Source organism: Palaemon carinicauda, chromosome 34, assembly GCF_036898095.1.
Source record: "Palaemon carinicauda isolate YSFRI2023 chromosome 34, ASM3689809v2, whole genome shotgun sequence".
Classification (NCBI taxonomy): domain Eukaryota; kingdom Metazoa; phylum Arthropoda; class Malacostraca; order Decapoda; family Palaemonidae; genus Palaemon; species Palaemon carinicauda.
The window spans coordinates 52933808-52946307 of NC_090758.1; the positions used below are offsets into that span (position 1 = coordinate 52933808).

The window sequence follows — 12500 nt, forward strand, 5'->3', positions numbered from 1 at the left end:
AAGAGTGTGTGACAGAAGGAAGTTGAGAGTTAATGTGGGTAAGAGTAAGGTTATGAGATATACGAGAAGGGAAGGTGGTGCAAGGTTGAATGTCATGTTGAATAGAGAGTTACTTGAGGAGGTGGATCAGTTTAAGTACTTGGGGTCTGTTGTTGCAGCAAATGGTGGAGTGGAAGCAGATGTACGTCAAAGAGTGAATGAAGGTTGCAAAGTGTTGGAGGCAGTTAAGGGAGTAGTAAAAAATAAAGGGTTGGGCATGAATGTAAAGATAGTTCTATATGAGAAAGTGATTGTACCAACTGTGATGTATGGATTGGAATTGTGGGGAATAAAAGTGACGGCGACAGAGAAATGGAATGTTTGAGATGAAGAGTCTAAGGAGTATGACTGGGGTATCTCGAGTAGATAGGGTTAGGAACGAAGTGGTGAGAGTGAGAATGGGTGTAAGAAATGAGTTAGCAGCCAGAGTGGATATGAATGTGTTGAGGTGGTTTGGCCATGTTGAGAGAATGGAATATTGCTGTCTGCTAAAGAAGGTGATGAATTTGAGAGTTGATGGGAGAAGTACAAGAGGAAGGCCAAGGTTTGGGTGGATGGATGGAGTGAAGAAAGCTCTGGGTGATAGGAGGATAGATGTGACAGAGGCAAGAGAGCGTGCTAGAAATAGGAAGGAATGGCGAGCGATTGTGACGCAGTTCCGGTAGGCTCTGCTGCTGCCTCCGATGCCTTAGATGACCGTGGAGGTAGCAGCAGTAGGGGATTCAGCATTATGAAGCTTCATCTGTGGTGGATAATGTGGAAGTGTGGATTGTGGCACCCTAGCAGTACCAGCTGAACTCTGTTGAGTCCCTTGTTAGGCTGGAGGAACGTAGCGAGTAGAAGTCCCCTTTCTTTTTTTGTTTCATTTGTTGATGTCGGCTACCCCCCAAAATTGGGGGAAGTGCCTTGGCATATATATATATATATATATACATATGTAAATATATATATCGATATATATATATATATATATATCTATATATATATATATATATACATATATAAATATATATATATATATCGATATATATATATATATCCATATATATTTATACATATATTCTGTATATTTATATATATATATATATATATATGTATACATATATATATATATATATGTATGTATATATATATATATATATATACATACACACACACACACACACACACATATATATATATATATATATATGGGTGTCTATATATACATACAGAGATATATAGATATTTATATATATATATATATATATATAGATATATGTATATATATATATATATATATCCATATATATATATATATATATATACATATATATATATATATATTTATATATCTATATGTATATATATATATATATATATGTATATGTATATATATATATATATATGTATATGTATATACATATATATATATATATATATATGTATATACATATATATATATATATATACATATATGTATATATATAGATATATATACATATATATATATATATATATACATATATATACATATATATATATATATATATGTGTGTATATATATATATATATATATATGTATGTGTGTATGCGTATGTGTGTTTGTGCATGCATATGTTGTAGAGCAATTACAATCCTGCGTGGGTCTACATATCATTTCTGGCGGAGAGTACCTCCAAAACATTTGAAGTTCCTCAAATTAGAAAACTTTCATTTACTTCATACAGCGAAGCAGAAAACCAATTCAGGTCTCATTGAGAAAACTTTTATGGGAATTTTTCTCCCTAAAAGATGTGAAAAACTCTCATCAACAATTGATCTCTCTCTCTCTCTCTCTCTCTCTCTCTCTCTCTCTCTCTCTCTCTCACGCACAAACCAGCTATATTCTGGACATAATTTTTAATTATTTTTTTTTTTTTTAGTTATTTATGCTTGGTAAGTAAAATTCATAATAAAATCTTCTCTAGGTTGAATGAATTATTGCTAATATTTAGATTTACTATTTCCTAATAAAAATCCTTTTGTTTTAATCATGGAATTAACAAAAAATATAATAATAATATTTGGAGACTTCATAAGTGAACAATTCGAAACAGATATGATGAAATTCATTAGGTAGAAAAGGGCTGATATAATAACTATATGGCAACTCGATTGGATCGGATGTTAGCCTGGGGGAATTTACTCTCTCACTTAACCAAACTAAATATTGTAAGGAAATCTATATAAAAGTAAATACGCCCCCCCCCCGCCTCATGAAAAAAAAAAGTCCATCTACACATTCGTCCTTATTGGAAAAATCAATTATGTTCTTTGTTTATTCAATTACTTTATCTATAATAAATCCTCTTACTTTTTCAAGCTCTTATACTTCACATGTGATGGATCTAATTCATTTGGTTACCGTTCATGAAACATTTTATTTTGATTGTTTATTCCTCTCTTGTAGTTTACTTATTTCCTTATTTCCTTTCCTCACTGGGCTATTTCTCCTTATAGGAGCCCTTTAGCATCTTGCTTTTCCAACTTTTCCAATAATAATAATAATAATAATAATAATAATAATAATAATAATAATAATAATAATAATAATAATAGATGATTTAATCATCAATAAATTTCCCAAAATATCTTGTTGTAATTAGGAAAGGAGGAAGGGGTGGGAAGGGTTGAATCTGAGTGTGCGTGTGTAGTATTTTTATCACCTTCAATACACCTTTCAATTCCAATAAAATCATTATCATATCCATAAATCATAGCACTTTGTCTGATCTTTAATCAACCAATATAATTGAAACATTTTATATGAACGCACCTGTTTATATTTATTATATATATATATATATATATATAGAAAAAGATATATACACACCTACACCTAACGAATACTAATAATCCAAAATATGTCTCAACGTGATAACCAATTTCCCCCTCCCTCCACAGTAGGAAAATCCCTGGCACTTTTCCCATTGTTTCCCAGTAAACAAATATCAATTCTGCCTCCAAGGGAAAATCCTTTATATAGAGAGGGGCCTCTGGACATGGGTAATAAAATTTTGAAAAAACTCGTTTTGTGAAGACAAATTGGCGTTTTTACCAGACCCCGAAAGAAATGGAAATAAAAAAAAGAGGGGGGGGGGGGAATGTAATAAAAATTCTGGTCTATAGAAACTGGGGCATTGGTAACACTGTTCAAAGATGGGTATTTGTTTAATGAATTGTAGAATTTTTTGACCTTTTTTTTATTTCCTACTAATTTGTGTCTTGAAACTCGAATTACTATTATTATCATTATTATTATTATTATTATTATTATTATTATTATTATTATTATTATTATTATTATTATTATTATTATTATTATTATTATAAGTAAATGGTACACTTTCCAAATCCAGCCATCTATCAATCACCCAGAGCAGATCTAATTTGCAATAACATCTCGCCTCCAATACATAATGAAGCAGAATCTCCCATGATGCAAAGTAGGTTCAATTGCATTGCTGTAATCTGACGCAAACTGACCAGAATTAAAACGACAGGAATTGGAGCCAATCAATCCGTGGATAGACAGAGTTACCTTGATTTACTTCAGAGCCTTAATTAGAAACACAATCGCTGGTGGAGGCAATACTACACACAGGCTCCATTGGGATGTTAATTAGTGTTTGTATAACTTTCCGATTTTGACCTTTTTTCGATATGACCCAATGGGTTTTGCTACACTTTTTTGGGGGATCAAGATTTGTAATAGCTAGTTTACATAAATTTTCTTCTAATATTTATTTACTATAGTGTATACGTTCTTTTTTTAAACATATTTGTATGTTCTTCGTATGTCTTCATGTAGATAATTATTTAATTTCTTTTCTTAAGTTATATCCACATTTGAAGCCATTTATCACTTATGTATCTTGCTCTGTTGAAGTATATTTATTCTCATTTACCAATAATTATAGATGGCATCAATTAATGGAATTTTTCCATTTCCCAAGAATTTTACCTGGTATTGTTAAATTTAATATATTTAAATCCAGCAATAATTGTACCTTGTATTAATCCCCTTTGTAAATATCTCTATCTTACATTCTTGAATTTAAAATATACCATAACATCGAGTAAACTATGAATAAGAAAATGGAATATATTCTACAACCCCACGTTATATATATCATCCCTTCAAATCAATAAAAAACATATGTCCCACCATTTTACCATGAACATTTGAACGCAAGATACCACATGAAACGAATGAGGTAAAATCAAGACTCTCATGAAACCCTGGAACCAAATAGGAAGATAAATTCTAGGGCTGAGTACAAGAAGGGCCAATGTCTTAAAACCATGTTTTGAGAAAAACGCATTTGAAAGATTGCTTCCTATATTAAATATCAGGCAATTACAGCAAACGAAAGCTCTTTTTTTCAGACTGCTTGTCCTTTAAACTGTTATTTACAGACCAAGGCATTGCATTACTATTTTTCATTTTGAAGGGAAAAAAATATATTAGACCAAGCTTTGAAAGTTTTACTGCCTGAAAATTGTGTTAAAAAAAATTGCATTAATGGAAAAAAGTATTTCAAACATTGTGAAGTTAATCTATAGCCTTCTTGTAGCTATTATACATTACAATATCTATAATATTCTTGCTTAGAATGAAAAAAATCCTAAATCAATGGCTAAAGAAAAGTTTAAAAAATTACATTGATTAATTTACAAACACAAGTAGATTAATCAAATTCACTAAACAAAAATTGATACATTTTTTAGCATGTTGAGTATCATCCTGAATCAATGGCTAATGAAAAGTAAAAGAAAAAAAAAGAAAAAAAAAGAAACAAGAGCAATTAATTTGCAAACACAAGCAGATCAATCAAATTTAGGGGGAAAAATCTGATTACTTTTTGACATGTTGAGTTCCAGTAGAAAAGTAATGATCCATAGTAATTGTGTCATCCGCCATAACACTCACATATTGGGTTCATCATCTAAATAAACATCATCTGAAGTATCTCCTGCCGCCTGCAGGCTAATGTAAAATGTTTGCTTCCTGCAGAAATCAAGTCCTTCAACTTTCTGGGTGGAATTTTCCTTGGTTCTGTTCAAGGTGGAAGAATCCAAATAGGTGGTCTTCCTTTTTCCTTTCTTCTTAAATCTAAATGCTGCCGTGCAGCATTTCGAAAAAAGGATGTCCAGCACATAATCTGGCCAATTTCATTTTGATTGTATTCCATCTTCTTAATTTTCATCCCATTTACTTGTTGTCCATTATTATATTTATGGTGATTCGCCAGGGGACCAGCAGACATATACAAACTTTTAAAATTAATGAAATCTTCTGTTTGCATTCCAGTCACATGTAACTTATTTTTTCGATGGATTGCTCTGAATGTTGTGCTCCAGTCCCGTGGCATCTCAATGTTTGTAGCTGATTTTCCATATTTTTCTATCAAAGCATGTACTGTGTCTGCTTCCATGTGTGTATGGCCAGGTTCTAAGAAAGAATTCGTTATTTTTACTCCCTTACTCCTGGAAACATGCATAAGCATGGCTGCAAATAGATATTTTGGGCACCTCAAGAGTCACTATATAGTCGAATGTCCTTAATGTCATCTGAGAGGCCATACAACTATTTCATTACACATGAACCTATTTCTTGCCACCTCATTTTGCAATCGTTTCATCCCACTTCATGCAGTGTGCTTTATTTCCATTCACACTTGTTTCAAAAATGGTTAAATTATAAACAGCGAGTTGTCTCTTGTAGTAAACTATTCCTGTCTGCAACAATGGACCAGGAAATATTTTCTGGAGGTCAAAGGATGCAGTAACAATTCATTTGTTTTTAAGAGCAAATTCTTTATCAGCTCTTTTTTCATTGTAAGCCATCTCTGCTAGTTCTGATTTCTCTCCTTCAATGCAGTTTTTATCATCCTGACTAGCAGTCATTAGGGATGCCTTAAAAGCATCACATTTTTCACAAATGTCCTGGGATGGGTGATGGAAGGACAGATTGAACTCTTCATTGAAGATTTTTCTGTACATTGATTCTTTTTCTGGTGGTAAATTGTTTTCATGGCAGTATTTTTGTTAGAATCGATACATATGAGCTGTTGTGAGATCTGGATTCAAATATTCTCTTTCTGAGTATGCTCTAGCATAATGACTTTTCCAGGCCGGAAACTGGTTGATATGCTTCTTAACCCTGGATAGGTATGCTCCTCGGACACCCCTCTAAGGGTATACTCGGTCGCGCGCGACCTCGACGCAAAAAAAGAAAAAAATTCTTGAAAAATCTGTTTTTTGCAGTAACCTCCTTTTTTTGCCAAAAAAAATTCAATGAATGCTTAAAACTACCGTAAAGATAAATACTACTCATCTGCAGAAAAACTATTTATTATAAATATTTTAAAAAATTAAGTAGAAAAAAAAGAGTTTACATAAAAATTCATAAAAAAAAATATATACATATAGGAATTGATTCTTGAAGGTTTGGGACACATCTTGATGTATTTTGGATGAAGTCGGACCCATGGAGGTGAAGATCTGAAATGAGAAAAAAAGGGTAACCTTTTTTTGCCAAAAAAATGTGTCCAAATTTCATGAATTTTTTTAGGTACCCAAATGAAATAGGAATTGGCTAATTTTTTTAGGGAATAAACATATGTTATCCTAAAATAGAAATATGTAAAAATATCTTAATCATTTTGTAAATTACATTTATATCCGTGGCCATATCTAAAGGTTATTTTTTGAGAACTTAGAAATTTCGTAAAAAAATACATATATTTAATATATAATATGATATTTATGCAGGTAAAAATATACCAAAATATCACAAATTCTATAGGGAACAAGATTATATATAGATAGGGCAACTTACGCTTCGGATATGTCCACAAAATGGCCGCCAACAACACTGACTCAGACTCCCTATTCTGCCTCCTGAAATGTAGGAAGGGTATGTCAATTTCAAGGTGTTATTTACTAATCTTACTATTCTTGGATATGTATAAAAATTGTATGGTGGGTTGCTGGATAATTATCGCTTATTTTACGACTATAAAATTAGAATTTTGACTCCCCAAAAATTTTTTTAAGGGAAATAAAATCGAAAAAAAAAATTATAAAACAATATAATATTTTAGCTAAAAAAATTTGATGATATTCAATCAAAAAAGAAGTAAACAAAATTTTCCGACAAATAAACATCTAAATGAATCATTACTCTGTGATAGTTCCTTGGTACGTAGTAATTTTGAAAGAAATGGGAAAAAACGAAAAAGTGGCAATCGCAGTAAAATCGAACACATACCTATATATACGCCATATCTGGCTAAAAATAAAGATAGGCATGGGTAGCCAGATCATCTAGAAACACTTTCCAACACTATAAAAATATAAGTTTTGCGACACTACTTGCCAATTCCTTACGGTAACATGACTAAGCCAAAAAATGCAAAACAAATAAAAAGGGGCACTCAATGAAAAATGGCAACGTGCTAATGGTGGGCATTTCAGAAAAAAAAAAATTTCAGCCACATGCTAGGTAAACCATCAAGGCACATTTTCCGACAAATAAACATCTAAATGAATCATTACTCTGTGATAGTTCCTTAGTACGTTGTAATTTTGAAGGAAAGGGGAAAAAAACGAATAAATGGCAATAACAGGAAAATCGAACACATACCTATATATACGCCATATCTGGCTAAAAAAAAAGATAGGCATGGGTAGCCAGATCATCTAGAAACACTTTCCAACACTATAAAAATATAAGTTTTGTGACACTACTTGCCAATTCCTTACGGTAACATGACTAAGCCAAAAAATGCAAAACAAATAAAAAGTGGCACTCGCAGAAAAAGGGCCAACATTCTAATATACGGCATCTCAGATAAAAAAAAAAAAGACATGCACGTGTTAGCCCAACCATCAAGGCACACTTTCTAACAAATAAACATGGAAAAAATAATCAATAATATATGGCAATTCCTTACTACGTAGTAAATTTTTACAAATATTGAAAAAAACACAGAAATTGGCAACCGCTGGAAAATACCCCAAATACCAATATCTACGGCGTATCTGAGAAAAACAAAGTCACGCATGGGTAGCCAGATCATCTAGACACACTTTCCAACACTAAAAAAGCAAAAGTTTTGCGACACTATTTGGCAATTTCTTACGGAAAAAGGACTTGGCCAAAAAATGAAAAAAAAAAAAAACTGAAAAAGGGGCACTCGCGGTAAAATGGTCCTCGTGGTGATAAACGACATTTCAACTAAAAAAAAATCATGCACATGGTAGCCAAACAATCCACCAAGACTTTCCACAACTGATAACCTGTACAAGTTTCACCATTCTACGACAATTTCATAATACGTAATAACTTTGATAATTATGCAACTTACCTTAGAAGGGTAAACTCGGTCGCGCTCGACCCCGACGCGTCTCAGAAATCTGGGAAGGAGTACAGCTACAGTGATGCACATCTGGACATTATTAGAGCGTGTAGGAGAGACACCGACTGCAGGTCGATCACCCACAAATTCAGTCACGGGGGTGAGTCACGTGAGAAAAACATCTTTTGTTTTGACGCTCGGGGTCGCGGACGACCCACCGTACCGTTCCAGGGTCATCTCTACAGATTTGAGGGATATTTTCTTCTGTTTCCCATGTTTTCCTCTTCCATCTGGTGCTAAATGGCCACTTTCAGACTGTCGCATCTTCTCTGTAATAATCATAGCTCTCTTGAGCGTAATACCCAAAGTAGATAAAAACATCTTTTGGCATACTTCCTTTTCAGGTATTAGGCTAGAGGTTCATTCATGTTGCACCTTGACAATGTCTAATGTACTCTAACATACATTCACTGATATCACGGACATTACTGCTGATTTTGATAATAAATTAATAGTAATTGCTTGCAACCACATTAGTAACAGAAACGATTTATAAAGTTATGTACGCATATAAATCATCAAAATCGTTTGGTGCAAGAAAGGCTGAAGTTGACATTGGCCTCTCGAGTGGCCCTCTATGGTTGTAGTAAATGAATATAACAAGGGCCAATCACGACATTGGCCTTTCTAGCATGAATATTTTAATTTGTTACTCGACTTTGGCTAGAATAGAGCACTTAGTGTAGCTCCCTGAACCCACGGACGACATTAGCCCTTATAGCACTGATACAGAGAAAATTTTTTAGTTTAATGGTGGTCTTATCTTCAATCGGCCATTTTTTTTGACATTGGTCCTTCTTGTACTCAGCCGTAGAATTGTTTTAAAAGACTTTCTTAGTCCCGAGAAATTGCAATAACGCCTGTCGCCTCGCGTGGAATTTTGGGCCCAAATAATAACAGGTCAAAGGAAATAAACGATCCACAATATCACTGAAATATCAGATCTTAGAGGGACATAAGTTTCCTGAGTTTTTCTTGGGGCTTTGCAAAGCAAGGGGTGTTATCTGGATGTTTTTTTTTATTTAATAAAAGATAATAATGTTACTTTTCCTTATATCTGACGTCTTTTTTTTTGTGTTGTGTATGATATTATTTTATAATGAAAGTTTTATTAGGGCTATATTTTCTAATATCAAAGGATTTCAATACTACAGTTATAGTGCAGTATTTAACCCCTTGAGCAAAAAAGAATTGTTTGTTAACCTCAGTGTTGTCAGGTGTATGAGGACAGAGGAGAATATGTAAAGAATAGTCCAGACTATTTGGTATGTGTGTGTGTGTGTGTGTGTAGGCAAAGAGAATATTAACCGTAACCAGAGAGAAGGATCTAATGTAGTACTGTCTGCCCAGTCAAAGAACCCCAGTGTGCCTTGTCTTGGCTTAGAACTGATACAATTATAAACAGATAATGATCTTTTTAGGAATAAGAGGTGGATTTGTTGCCAAATCATCTGATAATTGAACAGGAACAAGATTGGGTCTCTCTCTCTCTCTCTCTCTCTCTCTCTCTCTCTCTCTCTCTCATTTCTTCAACAGAGTTCGGTTGATCAATATAAACACACAAGTAAAATTACATTCATCAAATAGACGAAACCTCTCTCTCTCTCTCTCTCTCTCTCTCTCTCTCTCTCTCTCTCTCTCCATCTCTCTCTCTCTCTCTCTCTCTCCTAGGCAAACGAGAAATGACTGCCATAAAGAAAATGAAACTTGGGGATGACTAATGCACACAATGCTGGGAAATACCAAAGCAACTCTCATTTCACGAGGGTCTTCAAGCACAACAGATGCTCCATCTCTCGGAGATGATCGGTGCCTGGAGGGAGATAAATCATCTCTACGGATGACAACAGCAATATTCTTCTTCTTCCCAAACAACTCGGGAGAACCGACTTAAAGCGAACAATGCACGAAGTAGGCGATGAACATCTGTAACTTTTTAATAAGTCTCTCTCTCTCTCTCTCTCTCTCTCTCGTCGGTTCGAGGTGTCTTTGGCGAGCTCTGGAAACTAACAACTTTTTAGATTTTATATTGTATAAAGGTAATGAAGTGAGAAACATTTTTAAATTAAAACTCAACTTTGCTATTTTTGTTTTTATTTTTTTCATATAGATTAGAATTGCATCAATTAACTAAAGTAATATAATTCGAATATGATAATTAAAGCCAGCAGAAATCTGGGTTAGTGTTCATACTGAATCATAACAAAACTGTTCATCGTAAATGACAATACTTACATCTCTTGAGTGCACACACACACACACACAGATATATATATATATATATATATATATATATATATATATATAATATATATATATATATATATATAAATATATATATATATATATATATATATATATATATATGCATGTGTGTGTAAGTATACAGCAACAAAAAGACTTTTTTTCTAGTCCACTGCAGGGACATAGTTCTAGAATATGCCCATATTCATCTCTGGAGTTTCACATCAAACCTGTCTAGTATTTGTGGCTCTGACTAGGTGCTCCCACAAACCTTTTCATGACGTTAAGGTATCCCCACTGCACTGTGGTACCGGTACTGTTGAAAAAACCTGTTTTCATTTATATGGCTCACTAGTCCAATCCTAGACTTATCTTCATTTCTATTCCGTTGCCGCTTGTTTAATGCGAGATATCTGTTGGTACTATTGTATATGACATCTGTTTAAATTTCTCATTCATAGTTATCGAATTTAATCCTTGATATTCCAGCGCAGTTAGCGTTTGTAGTCTTGACATATTTTTTATGCATTCTGTTCTGTATAGAAAAATTTCAGGTTAAAAACTAATGTTTTCTATTCAAAAGTATCTAGCTTAATACCTAAGCATCGATATTTTGTTTCTGTCTGTTTAAAGTGAGATGTGTTGTTGTGATATTTGGTATCTTTTTAAAGTGGGCATTACATAATCACCTAATTTAATCGTAGTTGTTTGAGCGGGGTTAGCGTTTTGGTAATCTTGATATATTTTATTCATTTCTGTTCTATATAGAATCTTTTTGCAAAAAAAAAAAAGATTATTCTCTAATAAAAATATCCAATTTGATACCTAATCATACAAATTTAATAAAATTGTGATTATTGTGGAGAATGGGGAAAAAACTTTAACTATATAGTACATGTTTGCTTTACATACTTTAATAATAATAATAATAATAATAATAATAATAATAATAATAATAATAATAATACATAATAATAATAATAATAATAATAATAATAATAATATAATAATAATAATAATAATAATTATGATGCATCTGTGGTCACAATTTCTTAAAGTACACTGAAGGCAGATAAAAAAAAACTCTACCTTATATAGCCATTAGTAATATATAATTTCATTATTAAATTGCCGACATTAATAATCCAATTTAAATAATAATACATTAAATTAATTACTTCTTCTACGTAAGGCTTTTTCGGGTAACTCTTGCTAAAGAGTTTTGTTGGAGGCTTCTTTTGTGGGAAAGCAAATTTTTTTTTCGTGAACAGCTCTTTTGTGAAAGGACCATTTCATGGTAGGCCTCTTTTCTTGTAGGTCTTTTGTGGGAAGAGCCGATTTGTTGGATGCCTCTTTTGTGGGTAATCCTCTCTTTTTGATACGCCTCTTTTGTGGGAAGGCCAGTTTTGTGGAGGCGTCTTTGGTGTGGGTGATTTTTTTTTGGTGGTTGCATTTTTTTGAAGAAGGCCTCTCATGTTGGAAGGTTCATTTCATGAGAAGGACTCTTCTGGTATCCTTCTTCTTAGGAAGAGCCGTTTTGTGGGAGGCATCCTTGGCTGGTAGGATCCTTTTATGGGAGTCTTCTCTTTGGGGGATGATCCTTCTGTAAAATGCCTCTTATTTGGTGAGGTCTTTTCTTTGTGTGAAGGCATCTTTTGTTGGCTTCCTCTTTTGTGAGAAGCCTTCGGTTTTTTAGAATAACTCTTTTCTGTGGAGGCCTCGTTTATAGGAAGGCATCTTTTATGTAAAGCCTCTTTGCGGAAACCCTAT

At 33.1% G+C, this 12500-nt stretch overlaps 1 protein-coding gene across 1 annotated transcript in view; it reads left to right on the plus strand.

Moving 5' to 3' along the window:
* LOC137626925 (neuroligin-4, X-linked-like) overlaps positions 1–12500 on the plus strand; it is a 67126-nt gene that overhangs the window by 20702 nt on the left and 33924 nt on the right. The gene's annotated exons all lie outside the window — the stretch shown is intronic.